The 15,473-nt window shown below is 44.7% G+C and overlaps 1 protein-coding gene across 2 annotated transcripts in view; it reads right to left on the bottom strand.

The window, feature by feature from the left end:
• SYK (spleen associated tyrosine kinase) overlaps window positions 1-14,675 on the bottom strand; it is a 94,258-nt gene extending 79,583 nt beyond the window's left edge. For both annotated transcript variants that reach the window (XM_007193419.2, XM_007193420.2), the window contains exon 1: window positions 14,501-14,675. The gene's annotated coding sequence lies outside the window, so the exon portion shown is untranslated. The remainder of the gene's footprint in view (window positions 1-14,500) is intronic.
• Window positions 14,676-15,473: the final 798 nt, after the last annotated feature.

Here is a 15,473-nt window from a genome sequence, read left to right as displayed (position 1 = left end):
TAGTATCCTCCAAGGCTGGGTTCCCATTAGACGGCTCCAAGAAAACAACTGGGAACCATTTCCCTTCTTATGTTACTCATTAGTAACCTCTCACTTACCCAGACTGCCATGGTTTGTTTGCATGTGCGTGTGCACACACATGTAGGTGTGTGCTGTGTATCTGTGTTGGCGGAAGCTGTTGTGGTGAGTAGGAGACTGTCGCTGTGTTGAGGATGAAAGGGCCAGGCCAGGTCCTGTGGACAAGACTTGGGGTCTCATCTGAAGGATGTGGGCATTCTGATGCCACCACCACTTTCCAGGGTCAGAGCCTCTTAAGGAAACGGGAGACAACCGGGGTCCACACATGGAAAAGTGTAATGATGCCTTGTCCACGCGCAGTGGTACCAAGGGCTAGGAAAGGTGGGAGGGGGTAGAAGCTTGTGTCTCCTGACTCCCCAGGAAGAATCGCGTGGGGCTCAGGTGTAACACAGAGTGGTTAATCTGTCCCAAAATCCGTACTGCAATGATGGAGATGTTTGTTCTACTCTGTCCCACACACAGCCACCAGCCACATGTGGCTAGTGGCCCCTGAAATGTGGCCACTGTGACTGAGAACTGATTTTTACATTTTATTTCAGTTTAAGGATTTGAAATGTAAATGGCCACATGTGGCTGGTGGCAATGTTCTGAACAGCACAGCTCTAGATCCTTGCCAGGGAAGCTGGGGAGAGGCCATCTGTCCTCACCTGGGCTAGGTGTCCGAGGTAGAGCAGCAGGCAGCACCTCCCTGGGACCAACGTGATGGGACTGCAGGTCGACAAAGCGAATATTATAAATTCACCCCGAGGAACAAGCTGTATGGTCCAGACACTTCTCCCTTCCAGATGTTTCTCCTACTTGGGCCAAGCTTGGGGATCTAGGTTTTCTTTCTATTAACGAGAGACACATTTTACTCCAAATATCTAGCTTACTGTATCCAAATCCTATGTGACATATTGAAATGTAAGGAGGGGACTTTAAGAGCACCTACACATGCACAGAGGGCCCCATGCTGGGAGCACGGAGCTCACAAAAATGTCCACAGCATGGTCTCCAAACTGATGCTGTAAAAATACATGACAAGGGCCAAAATAATGTTACACAGAGTTTTAGCACTTCAGGTGAGAGCGCTGCCAGGACCCCCTGAGCAAGGTATCCTTGTCCAATCACTGGGGACAGGCGAGCACGCTCCCTAAGGGCTGCCTGTTAAAACCCAGGAGGGTTCCCAGGTGTACCGCCAGGGAATAAACACTCATTTGCTTCAGAGTCAAATGACACTTGGGCCAGAGCCACTCTTTCTGTGACCTTCCCATAAAGTCTTCTAATATCATTTTGTCCCCAGAAGACCCCCTTTTCAATCCCCAGGTAACCAGAGGCTACGTAGCTCCTTGACTTCCTGTACCCAAATACGACTGCTCTGCAGGGCACCTCTTTGCAAGCCAGTCTGAAGGGCACTCTGCACAGTGGGTCTCTGGGTGCCACAACCACGCAGGGGCAGGTCTTTCTGGCCTCGTTTTGGAGATGAGGTGGTCAGGGCTGAAGAAGTTTCAAGGAATGATGAATTGAGACAGGCTGGGACCCGGGACCTGGGACCCTTTGCTGCAATGTTCACACCTGGACAAACATCTCCTCCAGGAACAAAATACAAAGAAACTATAAGAGACTAAAAATAACCGTGTGCATGCGCAGTTGGGGCAAATTATGGACAAGAAGATACAAAAACGACCAAAAACGCCCCAACTGCCACTTCTGAAGAACCAGGAGCAAAAGCAGGGTACTGCGCATGGCCCCTGCACTCAGCACCGCCAAAGGGGTGGGCAAACCACCTAAGCCACCCCTCTGGCCCGACCCCCCGGACCTACCCCTACCCTCACTCCATATAAGGAACCAGCTCGCCCCCCCACCTCAGGGAGCAAGCAAGGGAACCTGTTACTTGTTCCCACTCCCCCTTGCTGCAGCAGGGGCCCCAGTAAAGCCTTGCCTGAATTTCTTGTCTGGCCTCTGATCAATTTCTTTTGCTTAAGGAGGCCAAGAATCCTGGTCAGTAACAGAATCAGAGGTGTGTGCCTGGTCTGCTTCCGCCACCCACACTGCCCCCCAGAGGGGCTTTCAGAACTGGACGTTTATGGGTTACAGTCGTGGTCCTAGAAGTTTTATTACGAAATATAAATGTGGGTGCACTTGGTGAGCCCCAGGGGCTCCGCATGTGAGTGCTGCACGGTGCTCCCACGTGTGTGCTTGGACGGACAGGGTCAGCACCGGGAGGCCCCGCCACAGACTGTCCCCAAATGGCCCATAGCGGGAGCAGCCCCTCTGTCACCATCTGCTGCAGGCTTCGAGGCCCAGAAGCCACAGACACCAAGAAACCCAGGCCCTGGCTCTCCACCCACAGCAAGACTGTTCATTCATGTCCTTCTCAAGAGAAGAACCATCTCACATGAAACAGGCAGATGGCAGAAAATAAGTACAGTGGACTTGGAATCACACTAAGAACTAATCTGAGAGATGGAAATCATTCACATTATCTCGGGCAGAAAATGTTACCGGTGGTTTTTCTATCAGACCAGTGCGCACGTTCTTCCTCTGAGAATTGTTTCAACGTGCGCTCACCTCCCACAAGTCTCACAGCAGTGTGCTGAGAACACTCTGACATCCTCCCTCAAATGCCTGCCTCTGTAACTGCCACAGGCCTCCAGACTTTACGAATCCAAGTTCCCAAGGAATGGAGTGTTTGCAGCATAGAAACATGTGCGTTCTCTCTCTCTCAATCACTCTCCTTCTCTCAGTCAATCTCTCTCCCTCTCTCTCTCACACACACACACACGCACATACACACAAAGTGGGGATGCACCAGCTAATATGCCCAAAGTCTCTACAGTCAAAGGCACACACAGCTGCCACTATACCGAGTGTACCAATACATTCAAATTTGGTGGAAATTGTGTTAGGCTTGAAAGATGTGCCTGTGTGCTATACCATCCCATTAACTCATTCTAAACCAGTGGTTCTCAACCTTGGCTGCTGTACTTGGTGGGGGAGGGGTGGGGAGGCCTTAATAATGAATTTCCAAAGGCAGGTCACACATTAGACCACATCAGAAACTTGGGAGGCAGTCCGGGCATCAGTGGGCCAGACAAGCTCGGGTGACGGCTGTGCACAGGCACACTTGAGAACCTCGACTGTACAGCTCCAGGCAAACGACCCAACCTCTCCAAGCCTAATGCCTTGTTTGGAGACAGAATGGTCCCAACAGCCATGACTGGTGCTTTGTTTCTGAATTAGTTCTTTTCCTGGTCTCATCCTACTTAGCCCCCAGACCCCCAAGCAAACCTCATTTTATCACGATCACTGCAAACGTCTGTATGCAGAGTAAAAATGTACATTTCACTTTTTTTCTCAAAACCAATTCCCTTACTGCCCTCCGCAGACAACTGCTACTGACAGTTTGGTACCTTTGCTTTTGGATCTCTCTGCATGTTTACACACACACATCGGTATAGGCAGACTTGCATCTATATGTAGTAAATAACATTCCAATAGAGCCTACATTGCTATGTGCATGTATGTGTTTTTAAAAATATAGCGATATACTACATTTTGCTGTTTCACTGAATATAACTTGGACATCTTTATTTTTTGGTCTACAAGATTCCACATGTTTAAAAAGGCCACATATGATTCCAGTGCATGGATATACCATAGTTTATTTAACCAGGCATGATACATATTTCCCTTCCTTCCTTTTCTTTCTTTCCTTCTTTCTTTCTTTCTTTCTTTCCTTTTCTTTTCTTTCTTTCTTCCTTCCTTTCTTTTTCTTTCTTTCTTTCTCTCTCTCTCTCTTTCTTTCTTCTTTCTTTCTCTCTCTCTCCCCACCCCGTCTCTCTCTCTCCCTCCCTCCCTCCCTTCCTTCCTTCTTTCTTTGCTATTACAAACTAAAATGTTGCAATGAATTACTGTATGCACATATATTTTCCCACTTTTGTCAATTTATGTGTGTAATAAGTTCCTAAAAGTGAAATTGTTGAATCAAAACACATGTGCGTTTTACATTTCGGAAGACATTACCCAACCGCCCTGCTGGTGCTGACCTGTGGGAGTGTCTCTTTTCCCCACACCTCACCACACAGCAAACCCTTAAATCAATGCAAGATTACACAGAGGCAAAGCATATTTGCGTGCTTTCGGTTCATTTACATTTTGAGTTGCCTGTTCGCGTCCTTGACTGATCTTTCTATTGGAGTGTGTTTATTTTTCTCATTGATTTGAAAGAACTCACTGCATATGAAGGCTACTGGTCCTCTACCACAGACCTTGAAAATAAATATATCTTATAGGTTTTTTCCCTCACTTATTTATATATATTTTTCATTTGTATAGGGACTTGCTTACAATTTTAGAAAACCATACTTATCAACTGTTTTCTATTATGTCTCCATATTTCCTACCATATTTATAAAGGCCTTCACTCCACAATTATTTTAAAACTCACCTGTTTTCTTCTAGCACTTTTATGATTTCACTGTTATATATTTATTCTTTGTTAAATCCGGAACTTATTTTGGTATACAGAGCAAAGCTTTATTTTCCCCAAATTATCAGCTGGTTTTCCCAAGACCATTAATTGATAACCCATGCTCCCTTTCCTGACTGATGGGAAAGGCCACCCTTGCTTTGCACTAATTTCCACGTGGAATTTGTGTCCGTTGCCCCACTTTCCATTGCAGTTTTGCCTTAAGATCTTATAGAATTTGTCTCTCCTCATCATTCTTATGTTTCATTTTTTTTCTCTGGGTCTCATAAGTTTCTTTTCTCAAAAAAAAATGCTAATCTAAGGAGGAAGGACAATTGTTTCTTGAGCATTTTAATTTGCTTAGTTTTGTGTGTGGTGTCCACGTACATCATGTTCCATAACTATCTGTGCATGAAGCTCACTTCAGCTGGCTTAGAAATCTCTCCATCATGATACTGGAGAGCTCCCTCGTGCTCTCAGTGGCAGCACAGCAAGGCCACTTGGGAGGAGAGACCAGGCTCCACTTAACCACCTACTGTGGGAGGAACGGTTTCCCCTCCCAAATTCATATGTTGAAGTCCAGACCCCCAGCACCTCAGAATGGGACTTTTCTTGGAAATAGGGTCTTTACAGGGGTGAGTAAGTTAAAATGAGGTCATTAGGGTAGGCCCTAATCCCCTATGATTGATGTCCTTATGAAAAGGGTAAATTCGGACACAGACACATGCAATAGAGGGAAGAAGATGTGAAGATACAGAGAGAAGATGATGTCCACAAGCCAAAGAGAGAGCCCTCAGGAGAAACCAACCCTGCCCACCTTGATCTCAGACTTCCAGGCTCCAGGACTGTGACATTATAAATGTCTGTGGTACTTTGTTCCAGTGACCCTAGCAAACGAATACATCATTCCTCTATTAATGGATACTGACAGTTCCCAGAGTTTTCTTAGAAGGGATAATCTAGAAAGAATATCATGCACACATCTTTGCAGATATTGGCTCCTTCGGGGAAATCATACATGACTTTTCTATCTTCATTCTAGAAGACATCTTATCTTTGCAGTTGTCACGCTGCCTTTCTTTCACTGAACCACTGAAATCCCACCTGCATCACAAGTGTTTCCACCATGGAATAGAACTACTTTTGAAACTTTCCTTTATCTCCTTCTCCATTCCAACCTTCAGGACCCCATGTATGCCCCTCCCCAACTCTAGGGACAGTAATGTGTGCAGAGAGTAGCAATTCTGTCCTGTGTGGGGACAGCCACAGAGATGCAGGCCTGATGGGCGGACAAAGGCTTGGTGCGTCCTTTTAAACCAGCTTCTCACATTACTTTAGTGCACTTTGGGTGGTAAATTTGAAAGTCAGCTCAATCTGTGTTGGAAGGAGACGTATGCAAAAGCATCAGACAGATCAGCTCTGTGCTTTGTGACCACCTAGAGGGGTGGGATAGGGAAGGTGGGAGGGATGGAGATGCAAGAGGGAAGAGATATGGGAACATATGTATAACTGATTCACTTTGTTATAAAGCAGAAACTAACACACCATTGTAAAGCAATTATACTCCAATAAAGATGTTAAAAAAAAAAATCAGTGTACCTGTGGGATAGTGAATAAATAAGCTTGGTTGAGGAAAAAAAAAAAGCATCAGACATTCTCATATTAACCTCTCATTGATTCAGGATTTTTTGGTCCAATTCCTACTGAATTTGCTTAATTTCTCAACACAAAGCTATAAAGATAATAATAAGTTTTCTAAAACTCCTGGTAAAAGAGTGAAATCTACACGTCAGACTGGGCTTATGCCCTCCGGCTGCCTTCTCAGGCTCCTGTCTCCACTGATAGGACTTGAAATCTTCTCACCACCAGGCATGACGGCAGGTCCCTTTTTGCTCCTCATTGGAGTAGTGGATAGGAATTCTGGTTCTGGATTAGAAACACCTGGGTTTTCGGCTTTGAATCACAGCAGGATCACTTAGCAGCTGGATAAGTGAAAGTCACTTTACCTTTCTGGGCCTCACTGCTTACCAGCAGGTTGAATTAGACATTCTCCAAGATCCTTTCTCCCTCTAATATCTCTGGCGTCCTTAAACATGTTTCTAAGAAACTTATGATTTGGGACTAGCAATTTCCTAATAATCAGTACAGACCTGACCTCTGCAGCCCTCTCCTTGGACATACTTCCTGCCTAAGCTACAGGATGGCTGGCCCAGCTCCCAGGGCAACAGTGAAGACCAAAGAAGCCCCAGGCCTGCCATTCATGCCTGCTCTAGAGAGCTCCTCTCCCTCCTCCTCCCCGTCACTTCCTTCACAGCTATGACCATCAGCTGATTGGTGTTGCTAAAAAAAAAGAAAGAAAAAAAGGAAGTGGTGGACTTCCCCTTCAAGTAAATGCAGCAGCTATAAATGCAGAGAAAGAAAAGAAACAGCATTGAAAACAATAATGTAGAATATAAATCCATAACCACGCTGGGGAGCAAAGGAGGCATATTACTAGTGGGCTGGAAAACTACTGCTATCGTTGAAGGAAGCAAAGCAAGATGGGCTCAAACTGAAGAGGGAAACCACAGCCTAAGTGTAGGCAGCTGGAGATGGCTGTGAAGAGCCAAGCGTGTGGTGCCTTGGGAATGACAAAGCCTGGGTGGGATGGGGTGAGGGAGAAGCAGAGAGGGAAGCAGGCAGGCAGCCAAGCCCTCTCCAACTTCTCAGCTGCCGGCACTCCTAAGAGCAACAGGAGACCCTCTGTAGGAAAGACGTGCGTTTGGAGAGGCAGGGTATGGCCACATCCATGAAGAACAGAGAACACCTGCACCCCCCCGCACTGGTTACTGGCTCATCCTGCCCTGCTCACCTCTCACCTTCCTCACATCTCATAGGGGACAGGTTACAAGAGGGCCATGCAACACACACAGCATTAAAAGACTAACTCCTAGGGCACCTCATAAACAAGACGAGCATACATCCTAGAAGTACCAAGCACATCAGAAAAGCTAACCGCACGAAGGAAGGCACCCAATGGGCAAACAGATGAGTAGGTGCCAAAGAAGACAGAGGTCATGGAGCAAGAAGAGAACATCTACGCTGGAACCAGTAATAAAAACAAATATTAGGCAAGAGCCTAATGTATCACTTAAAAAATAAACAATTAACTACCTTCTGTGCTTGCTTGCCCACCTGCTTGCTAAAATATAAATGACTCAATAGATGGCCTGAATAACAGGATGGACAGGGCTGAAGATCTTTCTTGAGAAAGTGATTAACCTGTCAGTTCCATGAAATGCAATGAAAAGGGTAAAACAGAGGGAAAGGATGAAAGAAAAAGTGCATTCCCTGCAGCTTTGTTTACAGTATCAAAAATTAGAAAAAAATCCTAAATGTCTATTAATAAACAATCATATTTTTCACCCTGGAATAAAACACGATGATCACTGATAGGAAGGGCTCCCCCAACCCTGTTGATTCAAAAAAGAAAGTTGCAGGATGATATTGGTATTAAGAAGGCACACACACGCACCACCAACACTACATCTTCTAAAAATACACACATATATACACATGCATGAATGCACAGGATGAAAGATTAGAAGAATATGCACCAAGTTGCCCTCCCTCAGTGGGGATGGGCTGGGGCTGAGGGTGGTGGTTAAGGAGGGTTTCAATGTTATATCTGAATTCTTCACCAATGGATATGTACTTAGACATCAGTTATGCAATTTAACACTTTTCAAAAAGAAAATGATAGAAAGTTCTCCCATCTTGGAGGTCAGAGAAACTAACTTCAGAGACAGTACTCACTCATCTGTGACCGATTTGGGACTGCTCTTATTAGCCTCCAGCCAAGACTACAGGGGCAGACTCCCAGAGCCACCCACCTGGGAGAGACTGTGACAGTTATGCCAGTTCTAACCACAGGCCAGGTATGGGCACTGCACGCGTGATCTCCACCGTACATCACAGTGAAATCCCCTGTAATGCTTCCATCTACAAAAACTAAAAACAGTAGCTTGAAAACACAGTGGGATTTGAACCCAGTGGGACCTCACCCCCCTACTCTCAACCACTGTTGATAAAAATATTCAGTGACTGTGACTTTGAAGCATTAGGGCAATCAAGTGATTCAAATACTCTTAGCATTTTGGGACTTCCCTGGTGGCACAGTGGTTAAGAATCCACCTGCCAAGGCAGGGACCACGCGTTCAAGCCCTGGTCCGGGAAGATCCCACATGCCGCGGAGCAACTAAGCCCGCGAGCCACAACTACTGAGCCCACGTGCCACAACTACCAAGGCCCACACACCTGGAACCCATGCTCCGTAACAAGAGAAGCCACTGCAATGAGAAGCCCGCACACGCAACAAAGGGTAGCTCCCCCTCGCTGCAACTAGAGAAAGCCCGCACACAGCAACGAAGACCCAACACAGCCAAAATATAAATTAATTAATTAAAAAAAAAATACTCTGAGTATTTAAGAGGCATTCTGCCTCCACCTAAGCAAAGCCTGAGGATCTTGTGAAGGGGCAGCAGGTTACCCAGTGTTTCCCAAAGTGGACTTCGGAAGTCCTGGTCCCCCACAGTGCTCCAAGAACCAATGCAACCTATGACCACAGGGGTGTAAGAGTTCAGTGACATATGTCCTGACCATGCACAACACCTGCACAATGGCTCTGAACAAGCCCATGACAGTTACCCTGCTTACTCAACTTTATTCTGTCTCTCATTTCACTCACTTGAACAAGAGTGTAGGGCTGATGTCAGAGTCAGTGAGGCTCAGGGCCTGGATACAGTCAATGGGGGGGGAGTGTGGAAGGAAGGAAGAGGGCCAAGGGCCAAGTGTTAGGAATACCATTTAAAATTGCACAGCACCCACTTCAGAAATCCAGGGAATCGAGGCTGGCCATCTGATTAAAGCCCTGTGGATTCCCCAGTCCCAGGAAAATACATAATCCCATCAATCAGATAATAAACCATCAGGGTCAGAGCAAATACAGAGGTGACAGAGGTGACACTGAGACTGATTTAAAACGCAGCTGCTAACCGTTAAATTGGAGCTAAAAGTAATCTTTCATGAAGCATGATTCAGAATATGTCCTGACGGGAGAAATTATAAAAGTTCCAAAAGCTACAAAAAGTAATAAGTTATATAAATAAGCAAATAACCATAGAAATCAAAAGTTTGGGGAAAATGTTTTCAACAATTATGACAATGGATTTACAATGGATTTGAAAGCTACATGAATGTTGATAAGAGTTATGTTAAGACTCCAAAAAGTATACAGGGCAGCAACTTGCAGGAAATATATTTAGCTAACCAACTCCCCAAAATATGCTTCAGTTATTAATAGGTGTGTAGCAAGACTGAAAAGAAACCATCAGACTGGCATAAGGAGGCAGAGGGTTCCAGAAAAAGAGAGAAATGGAACTGATAGGTTGCTTGGTATATTTGACTCAGTGGGAAACTGAGTCAAGTGGGGGGGTGTTTAGCTTTGCGTCAGAGAGTTGGGGAGAGAATTGTAACAGGCACAGGACCAACTGAGAAAACACAAAAATGAAACAAGAGTTTACACCAGGAAAAACAACATGGAGTAAATGAAAGAAAATGGAACTATATTATATACTGTGCTCTAGCAGTAAATATAACCTCAACAAGGTAAACAAACACCAAATAACATCTTAATCCTAAATTATAGGAAGATTATCCTGGGTAATAAGAGTCTAGGACTGCCATGCACTTATTTCTCAGAGTAGGAAGTCAGGAGACATTGTCTAAAACTGATACATTAAAAAAAAAAAAAAAAAGCAAGTGAACATAACATCAGGAAATAAGAAGGAAAATTCTAGAAGAAATAGCTAAAAAGATTAAAAGATTGTTTTGGGGGAGCAGTACTAGAGCATTGGAAGGTGTTATAAATTGAAATTAAATAAAAAGAAAGATTAACTCTGGTCGAACCAAAAGATTTCCATGACAACTGAATGGAAACGGATAGATTTAATAACTTGTTGGACTGACCAAGACAGCATGAAGATTTAGCAATTAAGACAAAGAGATGGAGTGGGAATGTAGGAGGTTAATTGTTGGACATTCAAATGCTCTTTGTAGCCATTCTGAGTATAACTAAACAAACCAATATTTAAATTGTGACTTTTCCTAACACTTGGCCCTTGGCCCTCTTCCTTCCTTCCACACTCCCCCCCATTGACTGTATCCAGGCCTGAGCCTCACTGACTCTGACATCAGCCCTACACTCTCCTGTCAATCCTACTGCCTGCCCAGCCTCTGCTCAGAGCAAAGAGGTGACACTTAGCATGCCAATCTGGAAGCGCAGTGTCCTCCCACATCTGTACTCCCCACCAGGGCTCCAGCACAGCACTGAGGGGTACTGCCTTCTCCAGGTTCAGGAGCCAGGACTCCAGGGTCAGAGCCAGGTACCCCCAGGACAGAGGATGCTGCTTACCAGATACTGTTCATCATAAAAGCTTTCAGTACATCCCCCTTAGTAATTGAGGTGTTAACAATATTCTAAATCATCCTCACCTTCCTCTTCCCATCATAAAAGCTTTCAGTACATCCCCCTTAGTAATTGAGGTGTTAACAATATTCTAAATCATCCTCACCTTCCTCTTCCCATCATCAGCCTCTGGCAGCCACCAAAACAAATACACAGTTTCCCAGAAATAAAAGAATCAAGAGAGAGTCATTTTTGATTTGTTAAACATACTGTAATAGAAACTAAATATTCTTCCTTCTACTGGTATTTTTGGCAGTGGCTAAATTTGACTATACTTAAGATTCCAATGCAACCACCTTTCAGGATTCATAGGGCAAAACTTACATAATTATTAAAGGCAAAAAAAAAATTCAAACCGACGCAGGCTAACATTTTGCCAGACAAAATTATAAGCTAGTAGAAAATGTTCCTGCTAATATAAAGTCAAAATGAATGAATAAACTTTTCCTTTAAAATCCAATCAGCCTAGTTTTTTTAATCTTCCTACAATTCCTCAGTTTAAAAAAACTCTCTTTTTCTGAGTGGAAGAAAAAGAAAACCCAACTTGTTCAATTCCGAGGTAGAAGAGTAAGATGGTAAGATATAATTAACTCAGGTAATTTAATTCCAATCTCTCTTTAAGACTCTGCCTTTTGATTTCAATTGCTGTAAAAGGAAACCAATGTTCAGTGTGCAGACATTTTTAAAAAATTCTTACCCAAAGGCCTAAGTTCCTAATTTTCTCTCCACTCATTTGCAGCTAAATCAATCCAGAAGTGGAAGAAAGTGTTGGGGGGCAGGGTGGTGGTGAGTTAGGGGATCGTTGGGAAAAAAATCTATTTGGTGAAAAGCTGAGAAAGCAAAAATTAGCTCAGATTGTACAAAGTACCCGGCCATTCCTTAGGTACAGATAACAGACAGAGATAGAACGAGCTGCAAAGTGAACAGGAAACAGTATTTCTTCCAAGGCCATGCTGTAGCTGTGAAGGGTGGTAATAGCCTTTCTTTAAGTAACTACTGCCTTCTTTCTCTAGACTCAGACTGTCAGAAACTTTGCTGTTGGAAAGTCTCTCAGTAAGGATGAAAGATCCTATTCTCACTTGGAGGATCTGTATTTTGATTGTTATCACTGAAAATTCAGGGAAGTCTTGCTATTTCAGGCTTCCTGGAAAGGGGGGAATTACCCATCTAATTACTGGAAAGTGTGAGTTGTTGGGCAGTAGAAATGTAATTTGCTTTCAAAAGCAACAGTAGCTTGACAGAATCTAATACAGAATCAGTCCCAGAGCCCTAACTCCAAAAACTGCTGAAAAACAAGGTTTTTTGGTGAGTTTTATAGGGAACCTCATTTAGTGACATTGACACACAGCTATTTGTAGCCTCTCTTTATTCCACTTAGTGAGACTTTTCACACTGTTTGTGCAGAAATATTAACGTGTGGGATTATAGGACGCTGCCCAGGCTGTGTTGGAGTGGTGTGTAACATATGGCATCAGTATGTATGCAGACCTTTCTAAATTCTGAGAAATGTCTTTCTCAAGGCTGAAATTCAGATTCTAAATTTGAATTCTAAATTCTCAAAAATCCTGAATTCCCAAACATATCTTGGCACAAGGGTTTTGGATAATGATTATGGATATGCTATGTGCTAAGTGATGTCCTACTAAGAAGTCTTTGGTTTAATAACAGAGAAATCAGACCTGCACTTAGAATACTAAATATGAACCTAAAGAAGGCTAAGGTAAGTTATTTCTGACATGCAACTCTAGCGATAAAATGATCTTTCTGACAATTTCATCCCTCAGGAAAGGTAAAGAGCTAAAATATACACCTCACTTTTATCCTTGGCTTAAAACATTAAAAACATTCTGGTTATTAAGATGATTTATAAAATCCTACATATTGAAGCACTCCAAATACAAAGAATATAAATGTTTCTATTTTACTGCAAAATTTCCCTAAACAGATCAAAAGTTCGATGTAGACAGAACAAAATAATTTGATAAAATATTTTTAGTAGACAAGATTTCTCACTTAAAATAGCTAATACTTTACAAGTATTTAAACCTTTTACCTCAAAGACAAACATATCCATGCACTGTTTGGCCTTTTTTTTTTTTTTTTTTTTTTTTTTTGCAGGGAGAGGGAGGCGTGGTATGCACATCAGTGAATTAAATTGCATTTAAGTAAAATGCCACCTGTGTAATAGCAATGAATTTGTTCTTACTAAAACAAAGAAAACAAATACTAGAATCTATTCCATTTCTTTCAGGAATTCTCCATCATTCCATGATTTTTCTTTTTTAACGTGAAGATTCAGATGTGACAATTTGTATCTCCAAGTCTTTTAACTACATCTCCAAGTCTTTTAATTACACACTGAAATGCCTCCAGGGTTTAAGAAAATGAACAACTCCAGTCAACAGTTTTACTTGGGTTAAACGGGAATCTTTGGCAAGTCAGGCAAACTCATTAAAATAACCTGCAATCCTGTTTCCAAAGGCCACCTGGCAGGATGGCATGGGCCTTTTGATCACCAGTCGGGAACGTCTTGGCTTAATGACTGGGGAGACTCTGCACGGTGAATGAGATTCTCTTTCCCAAGCAACTGCACCTCGAACAGCCAAAAGATTGAAACTCTAGCTTCTCCAGTGATTGTCTTGCTAGTTCTTGATATTCAAACAAACCAAAAAAAAAAAATCGCCTTTGTATCGTTATTTAGGTGGGTTTAAGGTTTTGAAGCCATACGGCCAAAAATATTTTTAACTTAAATTCACATTTTACTACACAAAACTTCCCTGCTCTTCCAAGTCATTTACTGGCTGATGAAGTTATTTTACCATTAAAATGTGAAAAACAAAAAAGGCAATCATACTACATTTTCGTAGTGGTTCAGAAAGTTTCATGTTTTTATGCAACTGCTCTTTCTTTCTGTAGTAAACGTATGAATAAAACCTTTGCAGGCATATGAACATCCCTACACTGAGTCACTTCGATAAATACAGCGGAATTTTCCAGTGGATTCTGTAAATGGCCAAACGAAAATGTGTCCTTTCCGAGACCCGACACGGAGTTTCTTGTGCCTGCGGACTCCAGCTAGTCTCCCAGGACCCAGCCGCTTCCGCACTTCCTGCGCTCGCGGCAGCACCTGAAGTTTTGCCGTCTCGGCACAGGCCCACACCCACGGGTCCGGCTCCCCGTACAAAAGCTGAACCCCAAGAGGCACTAACTAGTTTTAAGAGAAAAGCTGGCACAACTGACTAGTTTTCAATCGAAAAATTTTATCAAATGTTCCCTCCGATTTTCAAAGCAGGAAGGCCCTGAGCGTACCCGTCTGGGTTTGCATAGGCGCACAGACCCTGTGCCGGCCAAGGAGGAAGGGCTGCCTCCTACCCTCTCTCGGCGCCTTCTCCCCTTCCACGCCGCCTTCCCAAGCCTAAAGGAGCGTCCCGACGGCCCCAGCGGAGAGAGCGAGCGGCCACACCTACCTGTGTCAGGTGAGGCTAGGGCGGGGCGCGGGTCTCCGGGGACTGGACTGGCGCGATCCAGGCGGCAGCTCTGGGCGCAGCGCCGAGCAGCCCCCTCCTCCTCGCTGCTCCAGCCGCCGGAGTCGCCTCAGTCGCCCAGTGCACGACGCTTCCTCATTTTGGGCAACTTCCTTAACGCTCCCGGGCAGGCACCGCACTTCCTCCCGGCCGCCGCGTTCCACCGCCCCGGGACCGCCCCGCCGCCGTGCGCCGCGAGTGCCCAGTGTGCCGCATGCGCCCCCAGCGCCCAGGGCAGGGCAGCGGCGGCCGGAGCGCGCGGGAACCCAGCCCGCGGGGTTGGCCTACGAGGCGGGAGGCCGGAGGGGAGAAGAAAGAGGAGCCGGGTGGGCGCTCCTTGCCAATTCCCGGGCGCAGACGGCCCGGACAAGGGGGCTTCATACCAAAACAGGGCGCGCGGCCAACAACAGGAGCCTCTTGCCACTTGGCCTGCCTGTTGCCTGATCCTTCCAAGGACCGACAGGCACTCAGGGGCACGCTCATTTGCGGTGCCATTGCTTGGGAAGAGAATCTTGTTCACTGTGCGGGTATTCCCAGTCACCAACCCAAGACGCTTCTGCTGACTGGTGATCAGAAGGCCCCTGTCATCCCGCCAGGTGGCTTCTGCCTTAGGTGAACATCAGATTTTATAGCGCACCTTTGGGTGAGACCAGCCTGTCCAACAAGGCAGTTTTCTGAGGGCTTTAATTATTACAAGGTTCTTGACAGTGAGTTAAACTTGCTTCCTTCTTACCCACGAACGGTTCTGTTTCATCCTAATTAAAGTTTCATCCTTCTCCGTAGTCTTTAAAATAGTTTTAAAACACCTACGTTGTTCCCCTCCCCCCTTTTTTTCTGTTAACCCTCTTTGAAATTTTCCCATAAAACAGTTTCAAGCCCCTCACATTCTTGGTAACAGTGGCTAACAGTGCCTGTT

The sequence above is a fragment of the Balaenoptera acutorostrata genome, chromosome 6, assembly GCF_949987535.1.
Source record: "Balaenoptera acutorostrata chromosome 6, mBalAcu1.1, whole genome shotgun sequence".
NCBI lineage: Eukaryota > Metazoa > Chordata > Mammalia > Artiodactyla > Balaenopteridae > Balaenoptera > Balaenoptera acutorostrata.
This window is presented reverse-complemented; position numbering and strand designations above follow the sequence as displayed.